General features: G+C 38.4%; 1 protein-coding gene across 7 annotated transcripts in view; it reads left to right on the top strand.

The window, feature by feature from the left end:
* The first annotated feature begins 210 nt into the window (after nt 1-210).
* TFDP2 (transcription factor Dp-2) overlaps nt 211-27,850 on the top strand; it is a 206,409-nt gene continuing 178,769 nt past the window's right edge. For 6 of the 7 annotated variants that reach the window (XM_070793776.1, XM_070793827.1, XM_070793812.1 and 3 more), the window contains exon 1: nt 212-552. The gene's annotated coding sequence lies outside the window, so the exon portion shown is untranslated. Of the gene's footprint in view, nt 553-27,850 lie in introns of all 7 variants that reach the window. The other variant, XM_070793798.1, reaches the window with a different exon arrangement.

Below are 27,850 nucleotides of genomic sequence, written 5' to 3' on the forward strand. Positions count from 1 at the left end.
TCCAGGGGATTACCCAGGTACCCCGCAGAGTGCTTGAGACCCCGCTCCTCCACCTCGGGGGCCCCCTCCTCTTCTTGGGAAGCCTGGGGGCGGGGTTTGTTTACTCCGTGCACGCACCGCCAGCCTGGCCAATCCGTGAGGAGAGGCGCCGTACGTCATTCACCCAGAGGGCCAATCGGCGCTCACCGTGCTGCTCCGCCGCCAAAGCTTGCGCGGGGGAAGCGGGGCAGTGGCTAGGCCGGGCGAGGGCGGACGAAGCCGCCGGAGATTTCGGCTGCAGCCGCTGGCGCTGCTCGGTTCTCGAGGCGCGCCCTAACCCTTCCTCTTTGGGCAGGCTCGAAGGCGCGCGCGCGCGGTCGGCGTCCCGGGGCTTAAAACTCCAGGGCCTCGACTAGGCAGGCCGCGGATCGCCCACCCTTCCCCGAGTGTGAGTCCGCCGGGACCCGGGCGCCGCCAAGCGCTGGCGCCACTGTAGCAGAGGCGCCTGAAGACGCGCTCCAAGCTCGAAAAACAGTCCTGCGCGGCCGCCTCGTCCCCTGCAGCCAAGCGGTGGTAAGGTCCAGGGCGCGGGCGCGGGCTCCGTGCGGAGGGCCTCTGGACCCGGCCCGGAGTGTTTCTGGGCAGGTTTCCCTCCCTGCGCCTCAGGGCCCCCTGGTCACTCTGGGTCCCATCTGTTTATTCCCACGCAATCTTCCAGGCCCGGCCGAGTAACCCTTGAGTGCCTGGGGAAGGGAGTGGGAAACCGGAGACTACCCCCTACCCCCAACACGCACAGCAGATTGCGGGGAGGCACCGTCCTTGAGTCACGCCTGCTGGAAGAGAGGAAGGGCTGCTTTCTACTTTTTCGGTATCTTTAGGGCAGAAGAATGGCTTCTAAGTCTGACTTTTCCGACTTTTTCTCCTTTCATGACCCACATGCCTCCATCTGTCTCTACCAGGTGTATTTCAGAGTTCCAACACCTCTTGCGCTTTGAAGAGCCTTGCAACCTCCGCAGGGGAACTTTTCTCTAAAGTAGGGGATCACTTTTGGGCCCAGAAGAGATTTAAGGTTCCTTTCCATAGAAAAGTGTGAGATTTTTATAGGATCTTGCAGGGAGAAGTGCAGCTAAGATGAGCGCCCAGTCTCTGGTACCAGCTTGTGTTCCCTGGCGTTGTGTGGGCTCAGTTTCTTCATCTGGAGTAGTAACCCCCTATTGGGGGTGGTGCCAGGGGGAAATGGGCTGATCGGTGGAACTACTTGGAACGAAGTGTGCGTCCTACGAAGTGCCCTGCCATGCATGAGTTAGGCATTGAACTGACCACCCTGAATGATGGTTTAGAAAAGTTCCCCCTATTGTTTTTGTTTTTTCTGTTGAGACAGTTAACAGTTTCATCTCTTTCTGTATTCACTGCTAAAGCTCCCTTTGAGCCTTTGAATTCTTTTTCTTTCTCATTCTGTCTCAGAGGGCTCAGACTCCCTGTCCCACTTCTTTGCTCTCTTTTTAGTAAGTCAGTAGCTCATTCCCTTCCTTCCCCTTTCTCTCCCAAATCTTAGTGTGTTTTTTCCACTTGAGTTCTATAGCCTGATTTTTTTCTGGGCCACCTTTCTCATAATGGCTTGAAATCATCTTTACCTAGTAGATACAGTTTAGGTTATTCATCTGTTCTTTATACAGTGTAATCATGAGCCTTACTGTACAAAATTAAATAGAAACTAGTTTAGTTGATCTGTTATTGCATGTTGCTTTTCCATTTCATTGGTTGGCCTGCCATTTAGCTAAAGTTTTATCACTATCCTGTTACTGTAATAAATCTTTAATGGCAGTGGCCATTCTCAAGTAGCACTGGGAGAAAAATCAAATGTCTAGACCCCAGATTCTGTCACGCTTGTGCGCTGGCGCTTGACGCGTTTGTTATTTATTAGAACATCTTGTGCCTGGAACTAGAGTCTAGTCTCATGGCAGACATGGTGTCTGTAGCCCTGTTCTGGCAGTACAGTTGCAGTTTCAGCAGTGTGGTGCTTATATTTAATAAAGGCCCAAGACTTATTAAACTCCTGGTGTTGAGTTCTCGTTATGTGTGGTTGGTTAATTAAGAGAGAAAACAGAATTTTCAAGTGTGTCATACTTAATGTTACCATTTTGTGGTCATGTACCTTTCCCACCAACTCTTGGAAATGGGGACGTCCAGTTGGCACTTTCGAGTTTTTCCCTTGCAGCCAAAATTCTTAACTGTCTGAGCTATGTCCTCTCAATGCAGCTTGAAATTGGATGTACAGATAGATTTATGCTTAATGTGGAAAGTGTTTGTGGATGAAAATTATTCACTGAAACACAACCTGAAGGATTCAGAGATTGCTTTTTGGAATTAGGAATTGTAATGTGAATATACCTTTGCTTTTTTTTTTTTAGCATTATAGAAAAACTGGTTTTTTGTTGTTGTTGACATTTTTATGTTTTATACATAATACATGAGTTGTTTATAGTTACATCTGCACTTTACCATTTTTAAAGCCCATTTAGATACATGAAAGTTTTTAGAGTATGGTAAGAAACAGATTAAGCCAAAATTAATTTCATGGTGTAGGTTAGAACCTGGTATTCTAACTTCTAGTTCATTGTTTTCTTAGTTTGTCAACCTTAACAGTTAACTGGGACTGAAAGATGAAAAGATTAAGGCTTGAAAGTAGAAGGAGGCACTTTCTAATTTGGGCATTAAATATTAGATATGAGTAGTACCTTAGCATCTTATTTTTTTATCTTTAAACTTAGGTATGTTTCTTTTAAAGATTAAGTAATAAGCCATTATTACTGATAGTCAGATCTTGTAGTCAGTTTACATTGTCACTTGGTAAATTTGATTTCACTTTTTTTCTGAACTCAGCATCATATTTTAAGGTCTTATTGCAATGTATCTTAGAAGAAACTAGAAAGCATAGAGTTCAGAGTTTTTTTCAATGATAGAATTTTAAGTTGTGATGATTTTTCTAGATTAAATATATTCCCCTCTTCATACTTGAATTCTTTCCATTTTAATCTGGGGTATATGATTCTAGGGGTAGGACATAAATAGATTTAAAAGTAGATTTGTGAGCCCTTGAAAACTTTATACAAAATTATATGTATTTGGATATTCTCTGGAGAGAAGATTCATAGGTTCTGAGGTAAAGATATTTGGACAACTTTAACTTCTAAGAAATGATTTCTTTTATTGAACTAAAGTTCTCTCTTCACTGGTTCTAGTTCTGTCTCTTCTGTGAGTTTTCAAATATTCAAAGACACTTGCTATGTTTTCCTGATTCTTTTCTTCTCTGGACAAAATATTCTCAGTCTTTAACTTCCTCTAGTGGATTTGTCGTTTTGATTTGCACCTCTTCACAATACTGATGGCTTATTTGTGGATTTTTGTCAGTTGGTCCATACCCTTCTTAGCTGTGTAATACCTTTGATTAGGTATTAACCTGTGGAGAGAACCAGAAGTCATCACTCTGATTTTAAAGCACATTAAGAGTAGTCTTGCTTCTTTTGGCAACCACATTGCACTGTTAATTCATGATAATGTCCTGTCTAAGGAAATGAATTCTGGAGCTAGCCTGCTTGGATTTAAATCCTGGCTGTATATCAGCTGGGTAACCTTGAGTAAATTATGTAAACACCCAGGGCCTCAGTTTTCTCATCTGTAAAATGGGGTTTATGATGGTACCTGTTTCATAGGGTTGTTTTAAAGAATAAATGAGTACATACGTGTTAAGCATTTAGAATGGTCCCTGCCATTTAAGTGCTGTGTGCGTTATCCATTATTGATTTTGCCATCAGCTGAAATTTGAGTTTTGTCCATGCTCTCAAGTTCTTTAATAGAATATGTTTCGGTAGGACTTCGTATCTATCCCAGTTGAATTTTATCTTGTCAGATTGGTTCCAGTATGTTTACTCTTTTAAAAAAAAAAGAGTCTTAGTTTGGTCATTCAGTAAAAAAACTTATTGTTTTTCCATACATTTGATAAACTTTAAGTTTGATAATGCTGGTACAGTGTTCATACAAATTTTATTAAAGTGTTGATGAGGTGGGCTAAGAGCATTCTTGTCCTGCTAGAGACCTGAGGGTTGATTTGAAAAAAATTAATTCTTTGGTTCAAGTTGTTCAGCCAATTAGAAATGAAACTAATTTATCATTATCTATCTCAGATATTTCCAGGTTTTCACAAGGAATTTATAAGGAACTTTAACACTTGCCTTCCTAAAACCCAAATAATTTCATATCCTTCATCTTTAAAAATCCTATCTGTTCAATAAATGTCAGAAAAAAAAAAAGAGTACTAATCTGACATTGCTTGTTCTTAGTGAAACTATAATGGTTTCCAGTCACCTAGGTCGGTTGCTGCTTTTTCTACGTTCACAGACTTCTCTCAGACATGACTCTAAAATCTTGTCTAGAGTTACATTTAATCTCAGTGATAAATCTTGTCTAGTTCAGTTCAGTCAGTTCAGACGCGCAGTCCGACTCTGCGACCCCATGAATCGCAGCACGCCAGGCCTCCCTGTCCATCACCAACTCCAGGAGTTCACTCAAACTCACGTCCATCGAGTCGGTGATGCCATCCAGCCATCTCATCCTCTGTCGTTCCCTTCTCCTCCTGCCCCCAATCCCTCCCAGCATCAGAGTCTTTTCCAGTGAGTCAACTCTTCGCATGAGGTGGCCAAAGTACTGGAGTTTCAGCTTTAGCATCATTCCTTCCAAAGAAATCCCAGGGCTGATCTCCTTCAGAATGGACTGGTTGGATCTCCTTGTAGTCCAAGGGACTCTCAAGAGTCTTCTCCAACACCACAGTTTAAAAGCATCAATTCTTCGGCGCTCAGCTTTCTTGACAGTCCAACTCTCACATCCATACATGACCACAGGAAAAACCATAGCCTTGACTAGACGGACCTTTGTTGGCAAAGTAATGTGTCTGCTTTTGAATATGCTATCTAGGTTGGTCATAACTTTCCTTCCAAAGAGTAAGCATCTTTTAATTTCATGGCTGCAGTCACCATCTGCAGTGATTTTGGAACCCAAAAAAGTAAAGTCTGACACTGTTTCCACTGTTTCCCCATCTGTTTCCCATGAAGTGATGGGACTGGATGCCATGATCTTCATTTTCTGAATGTTGAGCTTTAAGCCAACTTTTTCACTCTCCTCTTTCACTTTCATCAAGAGGCTTTTGAGTTCCTCTTCACTTTCTGCCATAAGGGTGGTGTCATCTGCATATCTGAGGTTATTGATATTTCTTCCGGCAATCTTGATTCCAGCTTGTGCTTCTTCTAGTCCAGCATTTCTCATGATGTACTCTGCATAGAAGTTAAATAAGCAGGGTGACAGTATACAGCCTTGACGTACTCCTTTTCCTATTTGGAACCAGTCTGTTGTTCCATGTCCAGTTCTAACTCTTGCTTCCTGACCTGCATATAGATTTCTCAAGAGGCACGTCAGGTGGTTTGGTATTCCCATCTCTTTCAGAATTTTCCACAGTTTATTGTGATCCACACAGTCAAAGGCTTTGGCATAGTCAGTAAAGCAGAAATAGATGTTTTTCTGGAACTCTCTTGCTTTTTCCATGATCCAGCGGATGTTGGCAATTTGATCTCTGGTTCCTCTGCCTTTTCTAAAACCAGCTTGAACATCAGGAAGTTCACGGTTCACATATTGCTGAAGCCTGGCTTGGAGAATTTTGAGCATTACTTTACTAGCGTGTGAGATGAGTGCAATTGTGCGGTAGTTTGAGCATCTTGTCTAGAGTTACATTTAACTTCAGTGATCAGAAGTTGACAGGATCCCCTTTCCCTTGCAGCTGGATGGACTTTGTAACTAGAGTGGTATGTTGTACCTTGTCAGTGGTTTACTTAGAGCAGCTGTGCTGTGCTTAGTCGTTCAGTTGTGTCCAACTCTCTGCGACTCCATGGACTGTAGCCCACCAGGCTCCTCTGTCCATGGGATTCTCCAGGTAAGAATACTGGAATGGATTGCCTTGCCCTCCTCCAGGGGATTTTCCCAACCCAGGGATCAAACCATGTCTCCCGCATTGCAGGCGGATTCTTTATCATCTGAGCCACTAGGGAAGCCCATGAATGCTACAGTGGGTAACCTATCCTTTCTCCAGGGGATCTTCCTGACCTGGGAATAGAACCGGGGTCTCCTGCATTGCAGGCGGATTCTTTACCAGCTGAGCTGCCAGGGAAGCCCAACTTTCTTTAATCTTACACATATTGAGCTTTGGTTTCCATTGATTCATTGATTAAATTTATTAAATGCCCATTTTGTGCAAGATGCCAATGCTTGTTTAAACCCATCCAATCTGAAGAGGATTTTCTTTTTAATTACTGATTTAACTTTTTTGGCTGTGTTGGGTGCTGCATGCAGGCTTTTTCTAGTTGCGGTGAGCAGGGGCAGCTCTCGAGTTGCAGTGCTTGGGCTTCTCCTTGAGGTGGCTTCTCTTGTTGTGGAGCACAGGCTCTAGGGTGTACAGGCTTCAGCAATTGCAGCACACAGGCTCAGTAGCTGTGGTTCCCGGACTTAGGTGCTCCTCAGCAGGTGGCATCTTCCTAGACCAGGGATTAAACTATGTCTGCTGTATTGGCAGGCAGATTCTTATCCACTGGGCCACCAAGAAGTCCAAGAATTTTTCTTGATAGAGGTACCTAAAGCACAAAGGTAATCCATATTCATTTCTTTCCTTTATCACTGTTGTTACTATGCTCTGGCCCCCAATCCTTCTTTTCTCTACAATAGTGGCTTCCTTTTGACCTTCCTATCTTTTCCTGACTCTATAAGCATTGCAGCCAGAGTCCACTTTGCTTTTAAAAAAAATTTTTTTTTTTTTTAATTGAGGTATAGTTGATTTACAGTGTTTCGTGTCGGATGTAGAGCAAGCTGATTTAGTTGTATCTGTGTGTGTGTGTGTATTTTTTCTTTTTCAGATGTTTTCCTTTATAGGTTTTACAAGATATTGACTATAGTTCCCTGTGTTATGAGTAGGTCCTTGTTTATGTTATGTATAGTAGCATGAATCTGTTAATCCCAAACTCATTTATCCCTCCCCACCAACCCATCTTTTTTTCAGTCTTTTCTTCCCCACTGGAAAAATCTATACTGATCTAATTAGATTTTTATTATTGAATATTTTGCAGCTCCTTTATTCTGTTTTCTGTTTATTATCGTTTTAAATTTAAGTCCCCCACTTTTTTTTTTTTTTTTTTAAACCTTTCTTTTTCTTAGAGATAATGGAGACATGGTGGTTCCCCACCAGCTGGTCAGCGTGTCAGTGACTCAGCTGACAGATACAGAAGCACTTAAGTTACAGGCACCGTATGAGGCTCTGAATTGACAAAGGAGCATGACATAGCCTCAGTCGTTGAAGAATTCTAAGTGCAGCGAAAGAATAGAAGAAAGTATTTGAATAAATCCTTTTTTTTTTTTTAATACTCAGAAGTACAGTAAGTTTATGTAACAGATTTCATTTTACTTTGAAAAGAGTCAAGTATTACTATGTTGTTATTAAAGAATGACCTTGTTAGAAACTAAGATCCCGCGTCCTGCATGGCCAAGAAAAGCCGAAAATGATTTTGTTGAAGTGAGCAATTCAGTTCTTTTTAAGTGAAATAAATTATAATATCTATAAATGTGGAAGAACAGTATATATTTCAAAACTGCCTAAATAAAATACTTAATCAAAACTGGTAGCATTTACTTCTCTTTTGCAGATCACTCGAGAGGGAACAATTTAAAAAATCAACCTACTAAGCTTTTCTTCACAGCATTCTTGAAATTGTGGTGGTAATATAAAACTGCCTGTAAAAGAGAACGATTGTGACATGGTATCAAGGAGGGGGGGATGGGAGACGGAAAGGTGAGCAGGGAGGCAAGGAGAGGATAGTTGCTATTAGAACCAGGGATGTGCACTTCCCTGGCTGGCCAGCAGTTAAGACTCTGCCTGCCCTTCCACTGCAGGGGGCCCAGGTTCCATTCCGTCCGGGGATCTAAGATCCCACGTGCTTGGAGGTGCACCACAAAGTTTAAAAAAACTAGGATCCCACATGCAGCACAGTGCAGAACCCCCAGGAAAGACTAAAAAAGGAACTAGGGATGTAATATACAACATGATAAATGCGACTGACACTAGTGTATGCTATGGGGCTTCCCAGGTGGCTCAGTGGTACAGAATCTGCCTGCAAAGCAGGAGACGCAGGTTGGATCCCTAGGTTGGGAAGATCGCCTGGAGGAAGGCGTGGCAACCCACTCCAGTATTCTTGCCTGGTGAATCCCCATGGGCAGAGGAGCCTGGTGGGCTAAAGTCCATGGGGTGGCAAAGAATCAGACATGACTGAGCACACACACACACATACAAACACATTGTATGTTACTTATGAAAATTGTTAAGCGAGTAAATCCTAAGAGCTTTCATCACAAAATTTTTTTTCTGTTTCTTTAATTTTCTGTCTATATGAGATGATGGATATTCACTTGGTGTTTTCATGATGTATGTTCAGTTCAATTCAGTCGCTCATTCGTGTTGGACTCTTTGCGACCCCATGAACCGCAGCACGCCAGGCCTCCCTGTCCGTCACCAACTCTTGGAGTCCGCCCAAACCCATGTCCATTGAGTCTGACATGCCATCCAGTCATCTCATCCTCTGTCGTCCCCTTCTCCTCCTGTCCTCAATCTTTCCCAGCATCAGGGTCTTTTCAAACAAGTCAGCTCTTTGCATCAGGTGGCCAAAGTATTGGAGTTTCAGCTTCAACATCAGTCCTTCGAATGAACCCTCAGGACTGATCTCCTTTAGGATGGACTAGTTGGAGCTCCTTGCTGTCCAAGGGACTCTCAAGAGTCTTCTCCAACACCACAGTTCCAAAGCTTCAGTTCTTCTGCGCTCAGCTTTCTTTATATAGTCCAGCTCTCACATCCATACATAACTACTGGAAAAACCATAGCCTTGACTAGACAGACCTTTGTTAACAAAGTAATGTTTCTGCTTTTCAATATACTGTCTAGGTTGGGCATAACTTTCCTTCCAAGGAATAAGCGTCTTTTAATTTCATGGCTGCAGTCACCATCTGCAGTGATTTTGGAGCCCAGAAAAATAAAGTCTGACACTGTTTCCACTGTTTCCCTATTTGTCATGAAATGATGGGACCGGATGCCATGATCTTTGTTTTCTGAATGTTGAGTTTTAAGCCAACTTTTTCACTCTCCTCTTTCACTTTCATCAAGAGGCTCTTTAGTTCTTCTTTACTTTCTGCCATAAGGGTGGTGTCATCTGCATATCTGAGGTTATGGATATTTCTCCCAGCAATCTTGATTCCAGCCTGTGCTTCCTCCAGCCCAGGGTTTCTCATGAGGTACTCTGCATATAAGTTAAATAAGCAGGGTGACAATGTACAGCCTTGACGTACTCCTTTTCCTATTTGGAACCAGTCTGTTGTTATATGTCCAATTCTAACTGTTGCTTCCTGACCTGCATACAGGTTTCTCAAGAGGCAGGTCAGGTGGTCTGGTATTTCCATCTCTTTCAGAATTTTCCACAGTTTATTGTGATCCATACAGTCAGTGGCATATGTAGGTAAATCATTGTCTGTCCACCTTAAATTTATACAGTGTTTTTTTGACAATCATGTCTCAATAAAACTGGAAGAAAAAAATGTAACTAATGAATAGCAGTCAATAAAATGATTTCTAGGCTAATGAAAGTTTGGTAAAGCTGCTAGATAAATGATTCCACACTAATTAATACCTTTTAAGCTATAAAGTCTTTACAGATAAGAACATTTTGTGAGCATAGTGATTACTTATTTTTAAGTTGAGCAGATCAATGTTCAAAGGTAATAAAATATATCACCTATGTAGGCATTCTAAGAAGCATGCCCTGAAAATCTGTATAAAAATGCCATAATTATATATGAAAAGCAATAGAATATGTACTGTCTTAAACTCTGCCTACAGTTTTGCCATTAAAATTATACTGTTCAAGACTATATTGTATCACAGTTGGTGTAAAAAGTAATTACTAACCATAGATCTTTAAGGAAAATAATTCGTGGGAGATTAACAATAGTTAGAAAAATTATTTTAGAAAGGTTTTCCAAGAGTACTTGACTATTTTGATATTGAAAGCTTTTTGAAAAGCTTTTTAAATAGGTAGTTTTTGAAATAGATTTTCATTATAGAATCATTTTGGTTGGAAAAGAGGTGGATGAGAGCCATTTAAATGCATATCTAAAAAAGACAATTATATGAATTCCTTGATTATTATATGGAAAAAGAATCTTGAGCCTTGTTCTCTTGAATTCTTTGTAATCAGGATAGCACTTCATACCCAATAATATTTCAGACAACTAAGATAAGCTTATTTTCAAATTGCAAAAATGAAAAAGCCAAAGACACACAGAATTATCTGATTTTAATTCAGGTACCAAAATGCTAATCATTACTTAGAGGTTTTTGTCCTTTTTAAAAGACAGCGGGACTTCGCTGGTGGTCCAGCGCTTAAGACTCCACGCATCGACTGCAGGGTGTTTGGGTTCAATCCCTGGTCAGGGAACTAAGATCCTTCATTCCATGGGGTGCAGCCAAAAAGTAAAAAAAAAAAAATAAAGGATGGAAAATTCAGTGAAGCTCAGGGAAGCTAGTAGATGCGGTTGTTTTGTTTTCAAATAGAAGTACGTGGTTTGTGTGTTTTACTCCTTTCAGTTTTTCAAAACTGGGACTAAGCAAAGCAGCTGTGACTGAGCAGGATTTCTGTGGAAACAGGTAATGCAAAAACATTGTCAAAGAAGACTTCAGTGCTGAAATTAGTTCAGTAGTACTATCAATGAGTTATTTTAAACCTGGAAAATGCTATAGCGTACATTTTTGTTGCGAGGTATGAGTATTTTTATTTAGGTGTTAGCAGATGCTCTATTAGTAGTTCTACCCTCTTCCATTGACCTTAAAATTTGAGCAAAGACTTGCTAATTTAGTTGGTTAACTAGTTAATTACAGCGTAAAAGCTGCTAAGTATTTTGAAGATATTTATATTTGTGGCTGCGTCAGACCTTAGTTTTGGCACATGGGAGCTATAGTTGCAGCATGTGGGATCTAGTTCCCTGACCAGGGATCGAACTTAAGCTCCCTACATTGGGAGCGAGGGGTTTTAGCCACTGGACCACCAAAGCAGTTCCAGTATTTTTTATAAATGAGTTCTCTCTGAAAAAACTTAATTATCTCTTCCCAAGTCAAATTATTTTCTTTTATTGTTTTTATATCAAATCCAATAGTATTCTTGGGACAGTCTGGGCTATCAGATACTGCAACTCTAAGATCTGTTCTGAGTTATACATTTCCATAGGCTAATTGAAGTTACACTCTGGGGAAAAAAATTTAAGGCAACTGAATTTTCGATCTTGATGTAAGTGACATAAAATAAGAATAAATTTCAAGAAATGGAAATACTAAGCAAAAGCATGCAAGGCTAACGGTAACTGAGAGACTTTAGAAAGGGGTTGGGCTTCCCTTGTGGTTCAGGTGGTAAAAGAATGCAGTGCGGGAGACCTGGTTTGATTCCTGGGTTGGGAAGATCCCCTGGAGAAGGGCAAGGCAACCCACTCCAGTATTCTGGCCTGGAGAATTCCACGGACTGTATAGTCCACGGGGTCGCAAAGAATTGGACACGACTGACCAATTTTCACTTTTAGAAAGGGGTCACTACCTACCTTCGAAGCCCTTCTTCCATATGACAGAAAGAAATTTCAAGAGAAATGAAAGAGGTCATAATAAGTAAAGGAAATAAGAGATTCTGTTGATAAAAGCAGCTGATTGAAAAAAGTGAAACCCTGTTTACGAGGCTGTTCTTTCATAACTTACAAAATGTAAAGGACCACAAGATTTTTCTAGGATTAAGTAAGAAAATAGTGATCCATAATCTGAAAGCTTTACGAAACACCTACAGTGTGATCAGGCCCTCATGTAATCCTGCCCAGAAGTGTGAAAGATAGGTTTGTTTTTCATTTTGTCAGTTCAGTCGCTCAGTCTTGTCCAACTGTTTGCGACCCCATGGACTGCAGCATGCCAGGCCTCCCTGTCCATCACCAACTCCCGGAGTTTACCCAAACTCATGTCCATGGAGTCAGTGATGCCATCCAACCATCTCATCCTCTGTAGTCCTCCTCTTCTCCCGCCTTCAATCTTTTCCAGCATCAGGGTCTTTTCAAATGAGTCAGTTCTTGGCATAAGGTGGCCAAAGTATTGGAGTTTTAGCTTCAATATCAGTCCTTCCAATGAATCCTCAGGACTGATCTTTAGGATGGACTGGTTGGATCTCCTTGCAGCCCAAGGGACTCTCAAGAGTCTTCTCCAACACCAGAGTTCAAAAGCATCAATTCTTCGGTGCTTTTCATTTTATAGGTGAGGCCATATGTTGCTTTACTGGAACCAGAAAGATAGAGATCGCAGAGCTGGGGCCAGAGCATGAATCTGAGTGTCATGTAAACACTCCTCTCTGTTGCCTTGCTGAGATACTTAGGTCTTTGCTTCCACACTTTACTGCACAGCAGAGCTTAGCACAACATTGTAAGTCAGCCACACGTCCATTTTTTAAAAAGTCCCTCTGATCACCCACCACAATGAGTTAAGAAAGAAAAGCTCTGACCGTAAAATAGTGAAAAATAAAAAAGTAAAATACTTACTTCAGCATTCATCCAAGTATCTTTATAGCTTCTTCCTAGTTGGGCCTTTCCAGTGTACTATTTTTCCTAAAAGTGTTGTGAATTGTCCAAATATAAATGGGAGATTTGAAAATTAGTCACTTTCTCAAGTGTCATCCTTTGTCAAGTTTTGGTTGATCATCTTTTCTCAAGTGTCACTATTTAATTTAAAAATAGACCATTTCTGTATCATTTGTATGTGATATCTTTAATTCAGCTGTAGTTCAGTTAATTGGTTAAACATTGATTATGAGTGGTGTGAATCTTTTATACTGACTGGTTTACTGTGAGTATAAACAAGTATATGCTTACATAAGACGTTAACCTAGCTCCTTTGTAACATAAATTTCTTATTTATGTTAATGCTTATGCTGTCTGCTACATGTCCTTTTGACTTGCTCAGAAATTAAATATGTGTGGGCCAAAAGAAAAAATGTGGGTGTTAGGAAATGAAGAGAAAAAAGCAAAAAATGTTCTTAAAAGTAAGAAGAATACTCATATAACAGATAATAGGGGCAGTGTTTATTGTTAGTCTTGGAACAAGAGCACATGTATTTCATAGTCAGAGAAGTGTTGGGTAATGATGCTGTTATCAACAGGAGTGTGGATATGTCTGGTGAACTGAACAGACAACAAGGAGATGTGTTTTTGAAAATTAGAGAGATAGTACATATCTTTTCACCAAAGTTAAAAATATTGTACAGAAGGATTTTTATTTCTTCTTGAAGCATTCTGACCAATTGCACCACAGAACTCAGACTGATTATCTCTGTGTCTATCTAATTAGGTGTCTGTCTTAGTGTCCAAAGCCTCTGACTTGTTTACTACCTCTTGGTGTAGAATTCAATCCAGTGTCTCACCCTGGAAAGAAACACTGTGACTCAGATTGGCCTTGAGTGGAAACTGGGAAACAATTACATTCATTTGACTTAGTGATTTGTGTAAAACTTTTTCTGACTGTTTTATCATATAAATTACCTCAAGGTTAGAGTAATTCTCAGTCTACCATCTAGTTATTTTTTTTTTTGTTTTTAGGCTTTCTGTAACAATATGAAGCATTTTTTCATATTGTGACTAATAGCATCTTTGAATTTTTCACACTGAAACTACATCTAAAGTAACCACTGTGTGTTTGGCAAAATTTTTATGTCCAGTATCAGAAACTCTCTCACAGTTTACATCTTCTGCATTTGCTTGCTCTGTGTGAATCTTACTGTGTCTGGTAGTTCCCTTGAAGGTACTCCCTGTTACAGCTACTCTTGGTCTTAGTTCTTGTTATCTTGTACAAATCCCATTTTATCTCAGAAGAGGTATGAGAGATCAGTTGCTGAGGATGGAGAAATAAAAAAGACCAGTTGTGTTTTCTGGGTTCTTTTGGGCCTACGGTCACAGATTTGCCTTTCTGACTTCTTGTATTAATATTTCAGTTTAGTTCAGTCGCTCAGTCGTGTCTGACTCTCTGCGACTCCATGAATTGCAGCACGCCAGGCCTCCCTGTCCATCACCAACTCCCGGAGTTTACTCAAACTCATGTCCATTGAGTCAGTGATGCCATCCAGCCATCTCATCCTCTGTCATCCCCTTCTCCTCCTGCCCCCAATCCCTCCTAGCATCAGAGTCTTTTCCAGTGAGTCAGCTCTTTGCATGAGGTGGCCAAAGTATTGGAGTTTCAGCTTCAGCATCAGTCCTTCCAATGAACACCCAGGACTGATCTCCTTTAGGATGGACTGGTTGAATCTCCTTGCAGTCCAAGGGACTCTCAAGAGTCTTCTCCAACATCACAGTTCAAAAGCATCAATTCTTCGGCGCTCAGCTTTCTTCACAGTCCAACTCTCACATCTGTACATGACAACCGGAAAAACCATAGCCTTGACTAGACGGACCTTCATTGACAAAGTAATGTCTCTGCTTTTTAATTTGCTGTCTAGGTTGGTCATAACTTTCCTTCTAAGGAGTAAGCATGTTTTAATTTCCTGGCTGCAATCACCATCTGCAGTGATTTTGGGGCCCAAAAAAATAAAGTCTGACACTGTTTCCACTGTTTCCCCATCTATTACTATTTGGAAGTTATCAATGGCAAAACCAATACAATATTGTAAATTAATTAGCCTCCAATTAAATTTAAATTAAAAAAATAATTTTATGCAAGAAAAGTCTTCTTATTTTTAGTCCCATTCTCCAGGGGTAAAACCACTTTTTTTTTTTTTAAGTTTTTTTACTGAAAGGTGATAGGTTTCTAAAATAGGACAAATTTTCACTGATTAAATAACACCCCTGTGTAACTAGCACCATAGATCCAGACACAGACCATTGCCAGCACCGTGCTGGCCCTTTCCATTCATGAACACCTCCTCCCCAAAGGAACTGTACTGACTTCTAACAGTGAGAATTGGTAAGACTACCTTTGGCCATATCTGCTTTTAGTTCTTTTGATGGTTATCGCACTTAATGGTGTAATAATTGCAATACTTTTTTTTTTAAAGCCTTTTTACTTTGAACTAATTTTAGGCTTACAGGAAAAATACAGTTTCCTAATCTTAACATTTTCATAACCATAGTATAATTATCAGGAGCAAGAAATTAACATGAGTCATGGACAGAGGAGCCTGGTGGGCTACAACCCACGGGGTCAGAAACAGTTGGATGCAACTTAGTGACTAAACAGCGACAAACAACAATATTACTAACTAAACTGCGGATCTTAATTTTAATTTCACCATTTTTTTCAGTAGTAACATTTTTCTGTTCCAGGATCCTTTTCAGTATTGCACATTGCAATTGTTTCCTTTAGTTGTTTCTTCTTAGTATTCTCTCATGTGATCTTGATACTTTTTGAAGAGTACTGATCATATATTTTTGATCAGTACTGGCCTTTATTTTATTTTGTCCAGTGTTGCTAATTGGAATATGGTTACGCATTTTTACTAAAAATATCACAGAAAATGATGTGTCTTTTTGTCTTTCATAGAGTCTTAGCCATTGGACTACCAAGGAAGTCCTTATTCTAAAATTCATATAGCATCTTAAAGGACCTCAAATAGCCAAAATAATCCTAAAACGGAACAAAGCTAGAGGACTCACACTTCCCAATTTCAATACTTATTACAAAACTACAGTGGGAGAAGGCAGTGGCACCCCACTCCAGTACTGTTGCCCGGAAAATCCCATGGATGGAGGAGCCTGGTGGGCTGCAGTCCATGGGGTCGCTAAGAGTCAGACACGACTGAGCGACTTCACTTTCACTTTCCACTTTCATGCATTGGAGAAGGAAATGGCAACCCACTCCAGTGTTCTTGCCTGGAGAATCCCATGGACGGAGAAGCCCGGTAGGCTGCAGTCAATGGGGTCGCAGAGTCGGACACGACTGAGGCAACTTAGCAGCAGCAGCAGCAGCAGCAGCACAAAACTACAGTAATCAAGCAATGTGATACTAGCATAAAGGCAGACATATAAATCAGTGAAATATAATAGCCCAGAATAAACCTTTGCGTATACAGGCAGATTATTTTTGACATGGATGCCAAGACTGTTCAGTGGGGAAAGAGCAGTCTTTTCTGCAAATGATGTTGGGAAAACTTGGTATCCACATGAAAAAGAATAAAATTGGGCCTTTCTACCATATATGAAAATTAACTAAAAATGAATCAAATATCTAAACTTAACACCTAAAACTATTAAATTCTTAAACTCCTAGAAGAAAACATAGGTAGGAATCTTTATGACTTGGGATTGATTTCTTGGACATGATAACAAGCACAGGTAACAAAAGTAAAAATAGATAAACTGTACTACATCAGAATTAAAAACTGTGCATCAAAAGACACCATTAATAGAGTAGAAGGTGGCCTGCGGAATGGGAGAAAATATTTGCAAATCATGTATCTCAAAAGGGATTAATATCTAGAACATCAGGTACTTCTACCAGAACCCAAACAACCTGATTCAGAAATGAGCAAAGGACTTAAATAGACATTTCTCCAAAGATAATATGCAGATGGCCAAAAAGCACATGAAAAAATATTGAACATCCACTCATCGTTAGGGAAATGCAAATCAAAACCACAGTGAGAGACACCTCACGCCTATTAGGATGAACACCTATCAAAAAAACAAAAAACAGAAAGTAACAAATATCGGTGAAGATTGGAACCTTGGTTGGTGGAGAAATTGAAACTCTTGCACCGTTGGTGATGTGAAATGGTACAGCCAGTGTGGAAAACAGTATGGAAGTTCCTCAGAGGTTCAGAGTAGAATTACTATGTGATCCAGTAATTCCACTTCTGGGTGTATACTCTAAAGAATTTAAAGCAGAGTCTCACAGCAATACTTGGCCCCTCATGTTCACACCCACGTTCATAGAAGATGGAGGCTACCCACTTGTCTGTTGACAAATGAGAGGATTAGAAAAATGTGGCATATACACACAGTGGAATACTGTTTAGCCTTGAACAGGAAGAACATTCTGACATGTGCTGCAACATGGATGAACTGAGGACATGGTACTAAGTGAAATAAGCCAGTCACAAAAAGGCAAATACTGTTTGATTCCCCTTATATGAGGCACTTAGAGTAATCAAAATTAGAGAGACAAAGTAGAATGGTATTTGTCAAGGGATGGGGGAAAGGGTAAATGTTTAGTTATCGTTTATGTTAACGTGGAGATAATGACTACGTAGTTTCCGTTTTTCAAGATGAAAAGCGGTCTAGAGGTTGGCACTGCGATGTGAACGTACTTGACGCTGCTGAACTTTAAATTGAAAAATGGTTAGGGTAGTAAATTCTAGGTTATGTGTATTTTAACCACGATTTTTTAAAAATCTGAAAAAAGTCCATCTTGACACAATGATTGGACATGCCACCTTTGTCATACACTAATGTTTCATATGTATTTAGGTCTAATTCAGGACTTTGTCCACTGGTCCTCTAGCCTGTTTGTGCCTTTGTTCCACAATGGTTTAATTACAGAGGCTTTATAGTATATTTTAATCTGTGGTAAGGTTGTTTTCCCTTCATAGTTTTTCTTTTCCAGTCCTTTCCTAGTTAGTCTTGCCTGGCAACTTGTCTAACTCTGTAAAATGGCTAGTTAGTATTTTTATTTGGATTACACTGAATTTATAAATTAGGGAGAATTTATATCTGTAATGTTCAGTTGTCTTATTCAAGAACAGGCTGTGTCTTTCTGCTGTTCCAGTCTTCCTTAGGAGTATTGAAAAATTTCCTCAATTTTTTTTAAAAAGCTTTATTGCACTATAATTCACATACCATAAAATTCACCTTTTAAAGTATATGATTCAGTGGTTTTTGGTATATTCACAGATACGAGCAACCATCACCCTCACCTAATTCCAGAACATTTCCATCCCCCCAAAGAGAAACTACCCATTAGCAGTCGCTCCTCATTCCCTTCTCCCTTCTAGCCCTTGGCAACTGCTAATTTACTTTATGTTTCTTGTATTTGCCCACTCTGAGTATCTCACATAAATGGAAAACTGCCTCTCCCTTCTAGCCCTTGGCAACTGCTAATTTACTTTGTTTCTTGGATTTGCCCACTCTGAGTATCTCACATAAATGGAGAACTGCCTTCTTTCACGTAGGGTAGTATTTTCTAGGTTTATACATGCTGCACTTCATTTCCACTTTATTGCCAAACAATATACATTCTGTTGTATAGATTAAAGCCGTTTTATTTATCCATTCATCAGTTGGTGGACATTTCGTGTGTTTTTTTGGTTTATTTTTTTTTTACAGTTTTGGGCTGTTATAATGTTGCTGTGAACATTCTTGTGTGGGCTTTGTGTAGACATGTTTTCAGTTCCCTCATACAAGTTTTATATGTTTCTTACCGTTTATTGTTAAGTATTTAATTTTTCCTACAATTGGACTGTTGTTACCATTATAATTCTCCTAGTCTTTATTGATCTTTGTGGTTTTCTGTATTGATTTTGTTGCTATACATAAGTTAAACTCTACTATAGTTTAACACATTGGTCCTGTTTCCTGGCTTTGGTGTAAAGGTAATACTGACCTCATCAGATGAGGTTTTGAGGAGAATTCTTTGGAAGACGATGGATATTCTTCCGTTTTGGGGGCAGTTTGCAATACATATACCTCTTAGAGCACACTTGCTAATTGTGTTGATGAAGTTTTGTGTATCCTTTCACTGACTTTCTTATTTTATCTCTTTGGCTCATCATTACTGAGAGGCATATGTTAAAAAATCTCTTTTGTAATTGTAGATTTCTCAGTTTCCCCTTATAAATGTGCCCTTTTTTTTTTGCCTTATATATTTGTGAGCTGTGTTATAAAATACATCCAAATTTAGAAGTTTTGTGTCTTCCTGCTGAAAAGAACCTTTAATCATTATATCCTTTTAATTCTCTATAATGCTATTATTATAAAGATCATTTGTCTATTTATAGAGTCACATTGTCTTTTTTTCATTCCGTTATTTTCTCTGGAGGTATTCTTTTATATATATATTTTTTTTTTCATACCTTTCTTATTTTTTTATTTGTCTTGAATTTCCTTTGCATTCTTAGTTTCTTATTTCCATTTTCCTGAAGTATATCCTTTGGATGTCTCTTTATTGAATGTCTATTGAAGATAAACTCACTGAAAATGTTTTTTATTTCACCCCTATTTTTGAAAAATATTTTAGGATTCGGTTCTATTCTCCATCATTTTCCCTTAACACATTAAAGATATTTCTTCATGATGTTTTTACTTTTACTGCTAGTGACTGTTTACTGCAGTCTGATTGTCATTTGTTTGTAAATAATCCACTTTTCTCTCTGCCTGCATTTTCCCCCCATTTAAAAAAAACTGTGGCAAAATACACATCAAGTTTGCTATCTTAACCATTTAAAAGTATACAGTTCACTGTTACTAAGTGTATTTGCTTCTTTCTACAGCAGTCTTCATCTTAAAATCTGAAACTCTGTACCCATTAAATAATATCTCCCCTTCCCTAGCCCCTGACAACCACCATCTGCTTTCTGTCTCTATGATTTTGATTACTCTAAGTGGTTATATAAATCATAGAAGTAGGATCATACAGTATTTGTGTGATTGGCTTATTTCACTTAGTATAGTGTCCTCAAGATTCATCCATTTTATAGTGTCATAATTTTCTTCTTCTCTAAGTTGTATGATATCCCAGAGTATGTATGCATGTATCATATTTTGCTTATCCCATTCATCTGTTGATGGATACTTGGGTTATTTCCAAATTTTAGCTATTGTAAATAAGGCTGCTGTGAACATGACTATACAAATATCTCTTGTACAAAAATAAAAAACTAGACCCTGCTTTCAGTTTTTTGAGTATATACCCAGAAGTGGAATTTACTGGATCACATGGTAATTCTACTTTGGCTTTTTTCAGGAGCTTCCATACTGTTTAAAATGCCTCACTAGTTGGACTATTTTATATTCCCATGGATAGTGCACAAGAGTCTCAATTTTTGTACATTCTTGCTAGCACTTCTTGTTTTGAGAGAAGCCATTCTAATGGATGTGAGGTAGAACCTCACTATGCTTTTATTTTGCCTTTTTCTATTGATGTGTGACATCGAGTCTCTTTTCGTGTGCTTATTGGCCATTTGTACATCTCAGAGGAAAATCTATTCAAGTCTTTGCCCACTTTGGAGTAGTGTGTTGTTTGGATTTCTTTGGTGGTTGAATTATGTTAAATTTGGTGCAGTATATTGTCTATTTTGGATATTGATCCCTAGCCGTATGTGCGATTTGCAGATATTTGCTCCTGTTCTGTGGGGGTGCTTTTTTACTTTGTGGACTGGATCTTTTGATGCACAAATTTGGTTTTTTCGTGAAGTTGTGTTTGTCTGTTTTTTCTCTGGCCGCATGTGCTTTGGTGTTCCAGCTCTTCACTTCATGTGATTCCCAAGGCCTTGTCTCCTGTCACCTTGATTTTAACACCATTGAAACTCAAAAGTTTTGATTATTTGTGTTGATAAAAATCCTCCATGGCAGCTGAAAACTGTTTTTTTTGGTGAGCTCAGCATTTGAGGGAACATTTGTTTTACTTTAGCCAGCATTTCTAGATGTTTGTGAAGGTGCAATTTATAGCTCACTACATTGGCAGAAACAAGTATGTCATTTGGGGAGTATAATTTCTTTCCTCTTTTCATTTTCTGAAATTCCCTTTTAGTTGGACATTCTAGATGGGTGCTCTGATTTTTTTTTTTTTTTTCCCTAAGTTGAAAAGCTTTTTGTTCTAGTTTGTGGGAAATTTCCTACCGTTTCATTACTTTTCCTCTTTCTCCCCTTCCTTTCCTTTCTCTCATCTTTCATTTCTTCTGTTTTGTTAATTTGGTCCCTTGATTTCATGTTAGACTTTCCTCAGTTGTTTAGTAAACTTTGGCCATCTGTTCAGATTAAAGAGTGAGGCAGTAAAAACTCCGTTTGAGGGGAGTTGTTAACTGCAAGTCTTAAGACAGGGTGACTGAATGATTGAAGGTCTTTTCTTTCGGGTCAGGTTTCCTGGGGAGGAATCTCCTAGTCTCCTGGTTGATTGGCTTGTTGGTTGATTGGCTTGTGTTCTGGAAGCTGATTTGGGTTGGGGTCTAACACATCTTTAATCTCTTCGTGGTGTGCTGTGACGTACCACCCCTGTGTGTACTTGATTTCTACATCTGTCTGGTTTACTGTCTTAAGTTAAATCACTTGTCTCTTGTTGGGGTGCAGGAGAGGCAGTTTCCTGGCTACATACATGGTAAGGCTTCTGAGTGAAAACTTTCCTTTTTAAAAAATGTATTTATTTGGCTGTGCTGGATGTTGGTTGCGACACACAGGATCTTTAGCTGTGGCATGTGAGATCTATTTCCCTGACCAGGGATTGAACCCCTGGCGCCCTGCATTAGGAGCATGGCGTCTTAGCCACTGGACCACCAGGGAAGTCCCCTGAAAACTGTTTTTGTTCAACTTTTCAACCAGTGTTGCTGTTTTCAGCCAGGAGCCAGACCCCTACTGTCAGATACCTCCAGTTTTCAAGGTTTTCTGTTGTGGTTGCAGCTTATTGGTGTCATACCCTCATCCATGCTCACATGCACATGTTTGGCTTGTTCTGTTTTACCAAGCCAGCTTCACCTTTCCTCTGTCTAGCTTCAGTAAGCTTTATGTAGGTCCCTCATCAGCTAATGTCTCCTTTCATGATACATACATATTTGTGTTTTGATGGGTTTGTATTTTTTTAGTTCTTTAGCTTCATTTTAGTGTAGATTCAGAAGAGAACGGATGTAAACTTTTGTTTTCATATTTAGCAAATGAATCTTATGGATAACTACATGTACAATAAAAAAATGACATTAGAACATTTTTTCACAGCATATACACAAGCTTAAAAAATGGATTAAAGACCTAAATGTAAACCTGGAAACCATAAAACTCCTAGAAGGAAACAGGCAGAACACTCTTTGACATAAATTGTAGCAACATTTTTTTTAAATCTGTCTCCTAAGGCAAAGGAAACAGAAGTAAAAATAAAGGACCTAATTAAACTTAGAAAAGCTTTTGCAGAGCAAATGAAACCATCAACAAAAGAAAAAGCCTAGTAAATGGGAGAAAATATTTGCAAATGATATGACAGATAATACCCAAAATATGTAAACAGCTCATACACATAAATATTTTTTAAAAAATAGGCAGATGATCCAAATAGACATTTTTTTCCCAAAGAAGACATATAGATGGTCAGTAGGCACAAAAGATGTTCAGCATTGCTAATTGTCAGAGAAGTGCAAATTAAAACCACAATGAGGTATCATGTCACACTTGTCATAAATGGTATCATCAGAAGACCACAAATAGCAAATGTTGCTGAAAATGTGGAGAAAAGTGCACTCACTGTTAGTGGGAATGTAAATTGGTGCAGCCACTAGAGAAAACAGTATAGAGGTTCTCCAGAAAACTAAATAGAGTTACCAGCAATTCTATTCCTGTGTGTACATCCAAAGAAAATGGAAACCACTAATTAGAAAAGATGCACACACCCCAGTTTTAATAGGAGTATTGTTACAATAGCTGAGATATGGAAGCATCTAAGTGTCCGTCACCAGATGAGTGGGTAAAGAAAATGTGGTATACATAATGTATACCGTTTAAGACTATTCTCTCTTCAGTGAAATACTACTCAACCAGAAAAAAGAATGAAAATTTGCATTTGCAGCAACATGGATAGCTTGGAGGGTGTTATACTTAGTGAAATAAATTAGAGAAAAATAATTACTGTATGTTATTACTTATATGTGGAATCTAACTAGTGATGAATAATATTAGTAAACTAGTGAATATAATAAAAAGAACCAGACTCAGATATAGAGAACGAACTAGTGGTTACCTGTAGGGAGAGGGAAGAGAGAGGGGTAAAATATGGTTAGAGGATTAAGAGGTGGCAACTACTAGGTGTAAAATAAATAAGCTACAAGGATATATTGTACAACATAGGAATAAAGCCAGTATTTTATAATAGCTACAAATGGATTATAGTCTTTAAAACTTGTGAGTCATTGTATTGTCCATCTAAGCATATAGAATGTTGTCCATAATTTATACTTTGATTTTTAAAACAAAAGGAACCTTATACATTTTAAATATATTCACTTAAAAAAAGTATTCTTATAAATTCAGAAATTTCTTCTATCTTCCTTTTCCTCTAATGTTTATTTCAGCTTCATATCTTGGGTGAAGGGTAGAAGGCTAGGTAGATATATGATATATGTGGGAGTGCAGAAGGGCAGTGGAAGAGAGACAGAGGGAAAAGGAAGAACGGATCTCTTGATAACAAGAAGTTGAGTGCTTAGATGTAGGTACCAGTAAGGCATCAATGAGGTAATACCGCCATCTTCTGGCTTCTGAAAACCCATGTTCCTTGTAATTTTATCCTGGAGTCCCACATGTTGCTACATTGCATCATGTGTCAGATTTGGTGAATTTGGTCTTGTTTAGTTCTCTACCTTATTGTAGAAAAAGACTTTTCATTACGTAGAATTTGATTGCAATAATTATAGTTTTTCAAGTTCCTTAAGTAAGGATTCTGTCTACAATACTACAAAAACCATATCCTGATGCTGTGTACCTCAGATGATTATTTCTACTTATTTGAAAATACAAGTATTATTTCTCTATGAAAGAAAATACAGAATTAAAAGTTAAGTTGGTGTTATGTAGATACTTTGTGTTAATGATAAAAATATAGAATGTATAAAAGATGTAACTAGCTCATCTTATTATTTGATCAAAGAAAAGAAAAAGGTGTTTTTCCCACTCTGTTGTATATCCAGACAGTTAGTTCCTTTCCTTGGAGGCAGTCTTCTTTCTATTTATAGATACTGGTGTCAATATTTTTCATCTTGTATATTACAACATAATTTTGCATTTCTCTTATAAGAGGTTAAGTGTGTATATAGATATACACACACACATATATATATATATGTAATTTTTATTGGAGTATAGTGGTTTTATACTGTTGTGTTAGTTTCTGCTACACAGCAAACTGAATCATTTATATATATATACGTAGATCTACTCTTTTTTTAGATTCTGTTCCCATATACCTCATTACAGAGTATTGAGTAGAATTCCCTGTGCTATATGATAGGTTTTTATCAGTTATCTATTTTATATATAGAATATATTTTTTCAGTGTTTAAAATCTGTTTGTTTTCTGTCATGTATCCTTTGCCCATTTTCTTTAGGCTCTTGTTCTATTTATTTATAGGAGTTTTCATAGGCTAGAAAGTAGTTCTTTTTCTGCAGTGTGAATTGCAGATTCTTTTTTCCAGTTTATTTTCTTAGATGTTTCTTGATTGTGTTTTCTTTAAATGTAAAAAAGTAGTTATATTAGTTTTGTTCCCTTGATGATTCCTGGTTTGAGTTTGTATTTTAAAGAATTTTTCTACATAGACATTAAAAAATCTAACTTCCTTTTTTTTTTTTTTCCCAGTACCAAAACATTGCATTGGATTTTTTGATGCATCTGAAATTTATTTTGAATGAAGTACAAATTATGGCTCTACTTAATTTTTTTCAGTTGATTACTCAATTGTCACATATCCCATTGCTATTTATTGAATAATCTACCTGAACCATTTATACTTTACTAATTTGAAGTATCAACTTTAATATATATTAAGTTTCTTTGTAGATTTAGATCTATACTTGCACTTGTTTTTCTGGTCCATTGAACTATATGCTTTTTCATTTACAGTGTATATTTTAATTATTGCAGTTTTATAATTGGTTTAATAATTAGATGGGGCTCATCCTTACTCTTTATTTCCAGAATTTGTGTTGTTGTTTTGCTTATTTTTCCATATTTTTTTTTTTTTTTTGCTTATCCCATACTTTATTTTCTGTCCATTAAAGAATTATTTTTTTATTATGGTGTGTGTTAGTCATTTAGTCGTGTCCAACTCTTTGCAACCGCATGGACTGTAGTCCGCTAGGCTCCTCTGTCCATGGGATTCTCCAGGCAAGAATACTGGAGTGGGTTGCCATTTCTGTCTCCATTTATTATGGTTAAGTACGCATTAAATTTACGACTTTAATTCTTTTTTAGGACCGCCAACATCCATATCATCACTCATTTCATCTCGTAAAACTGAAACTCCATATGCATTAAACAGTAATCCCCCATTCCCATCTCCTGTACCTTAGCACCCAGCAAACACCATTCTATTTTCTGACTCTCATTTTGCCTACTCTTAGTACTTCATAAAAGTAGAATCATTGAGTATTTGTCTTTTTTGTGATTGGCTTATTTTGCTTAGCATAATGTCCTCAGGATTCATTCATGGTGTCGCATGAATGAATTACCTTAATGATTCCCTTCCTTTTTAAGACTGAATAATCTTCCATTGTATGTATACGTGTACCATGTTTTGTTGACTTATTCTTTTGATGGTCACGATTGCTTCCATGTTTTAGCTATTGCGAATGATGCTACTGTGAACATGAATGTACAGATACCTCTTTGAGACTCTGCTTTCAGTCCTTTAGGGTGTGATTCCAGAAGTGGAATGGCTGATGTATAATAATTCTGTTTTTAATTTTTGATTTTTGGGGGAACTGCCATACTATTTTAAATAGCAGCTCTACTGCTTTACGTTTTGCCAACAGAGTGCAAGGATTCCACTTTCTCACCATCCTCAGCACACTTACTGTTCTCTGTTTTTGTTTTTTTTTGATAGTAGCCATTTGGGTGTGAGTTGGTAGCTCACTGTAGTTTTGGTTTTTAGTATCCTATGATTATTAATGTTGAGCAGCTTTTCATGGGCTTGTTGTTCAGTCACTCAGTCATGTTCAGCTGAGACCCCATGGACTGCAGCACGCCAGGCTTCTCTATTCTTCACCATCTCCTGGAGCTCGCTCAAACTCGGCGTCCATTGAGTGGGTGATTCCATCCAACCATCTCATCCTCTGTCATCTCCTTCTCATGCCTTCAGTCTTTTCCGGCACCAAGGTCTTTTTCAGTGAGTTGGCTCTTCGCATCAGATGGCCAAAGTACTGGAACTTCAGCTTCAGCATTAGTCCTTACAATGAATATTCAGGGTTCATTTCCTTTAGGATTGACAGGTTTGATCTCCTTGCTGTCCAAGGGGCTCTCGAGTGTTCTCCAACACCACAGTTCAAAAGCATCATTTCTTTAGCACTCAGCCTTCTTTATGGTACAACTCTTAAATGTGCTTATAGGCCACTCATATATCTTCTTTGGAGTAATATCCAGTCAGATCCTTTGCTCGTTTTCGAATTGTGTTATATGTTTTATTGTCATTGAGTTTTAGTTCTCTATGTATTTTGGGTTTTAATCCCTATCAAATTTGTGATTTGCAGATCCATCCTCCGCCCCAGCTTCTGTGGGGTGCTCTTTTACTCTGTGCATAGAGTCTTTTGATGCTCAAAGTTTTTTAATGTTCATGATTTGTTTTTTATTTTGTTGTCTATACCTCTGGTGTCATATACAAGAAATCATTGCCACAAATATTTTACAACTTTTGCCCTGTGTTTTAAAAGTTTTACAGTTTTAGGTCTTACATTCCAAATTAATTTTTAAATCATTCAATCTAATTAGAAAATAAGATATTGTTAACTTTATTGTGATTTATTGTATCTGTTGGTTAATTTGGGAGAAGTTAGTTTGTTATGAATGGGAAAGACTAGAGATCACTTCAAGAAAATTAGAAATACTAAGGGAACATTTCACACAAAAATGAGCACAATAAAGGACAGAAATGATATGTACCTAACAGAAGCAGAAAATATTAAGAAGAGGTGGCAAGAATACACAGAAGAATTATACAAAAAAGATTTTCACAACCCAGATAACCATGATGGTGTGATCACTCATCTAGAGCCAGACATCCTGGAATGTGAACTCAAGTGGGCCTTAGAAAGCATCACTATGAACAAAGCTAGTGGAGATGATGAAATTCCAGCTCAGCTATTCAAATCCTGGAAGATGACGCTGTGAAAGTTCTGCATTCAATATGCCCGCAAATCTGGAAAACTCAGCAGTGGCCACAGGACTGGAAAAGGTCAGTTTTCCAATCCCAAAGAAAGGCAATGCCAAAGAATGCTCAAACTACCGCACAATTGCACTCATCTCACACACTAGTAAAGTAATGCTCAAAATTCTTCAAGCCAGACTTCAGCAGTATGTGAACCGTGAACTTCCAGATGTTCAAGCTGGTTTAGAAAAGGCAGAGGAACCAGAGATCAAATTGCCAACTTCCACTGGATCATGGAAAAAGCAAGAGAGTTCCAGAAAAAATCTGCCTTTGCTTTATTGACTATGCCAAAGCCTTTGACTGTATGGATCACAACAAACTGTGGAAAATTCTGAAAGAGATGGGAGTACCAGACCACCTGACCTACCTCCTGAGAAATCTATGTAGAGGTCAAGAAGCAACAGTTAGAACTGGCCACGGAACAACAGACTGGTTCTAAATCAGGAAAGGAACACGTCAAGGCTGTATATTGTCATTATATTGAATAAGCTTATTAAACTTATATGCAGAGTACATCATACAAAATGCTGGGATGGATGAAGAACAAGCTGGAATCAAGCTTGCCTGGAGAAATTGTCAATATCATCAGATATGCAGATAACACCACCATTAGAGCAGAAAGCAAAGAAGAA

This window comes from Bos indicus, chromosome 1 (genome assembly GCF_029378745.1).
Source record: "Bos indicus isolate NIAB-ARS_2022 breed Sahiwal x Tharparkar chromosome 1, NIAB-ARS_B.indTharparkar_mat_pri_1.0, whole genome shotgun sequence".
NCBI lineage: Eukaryota > Metazoa > Chordata > Mammalia > Artiodactyla > Bovidae > Bos > Bos indicus.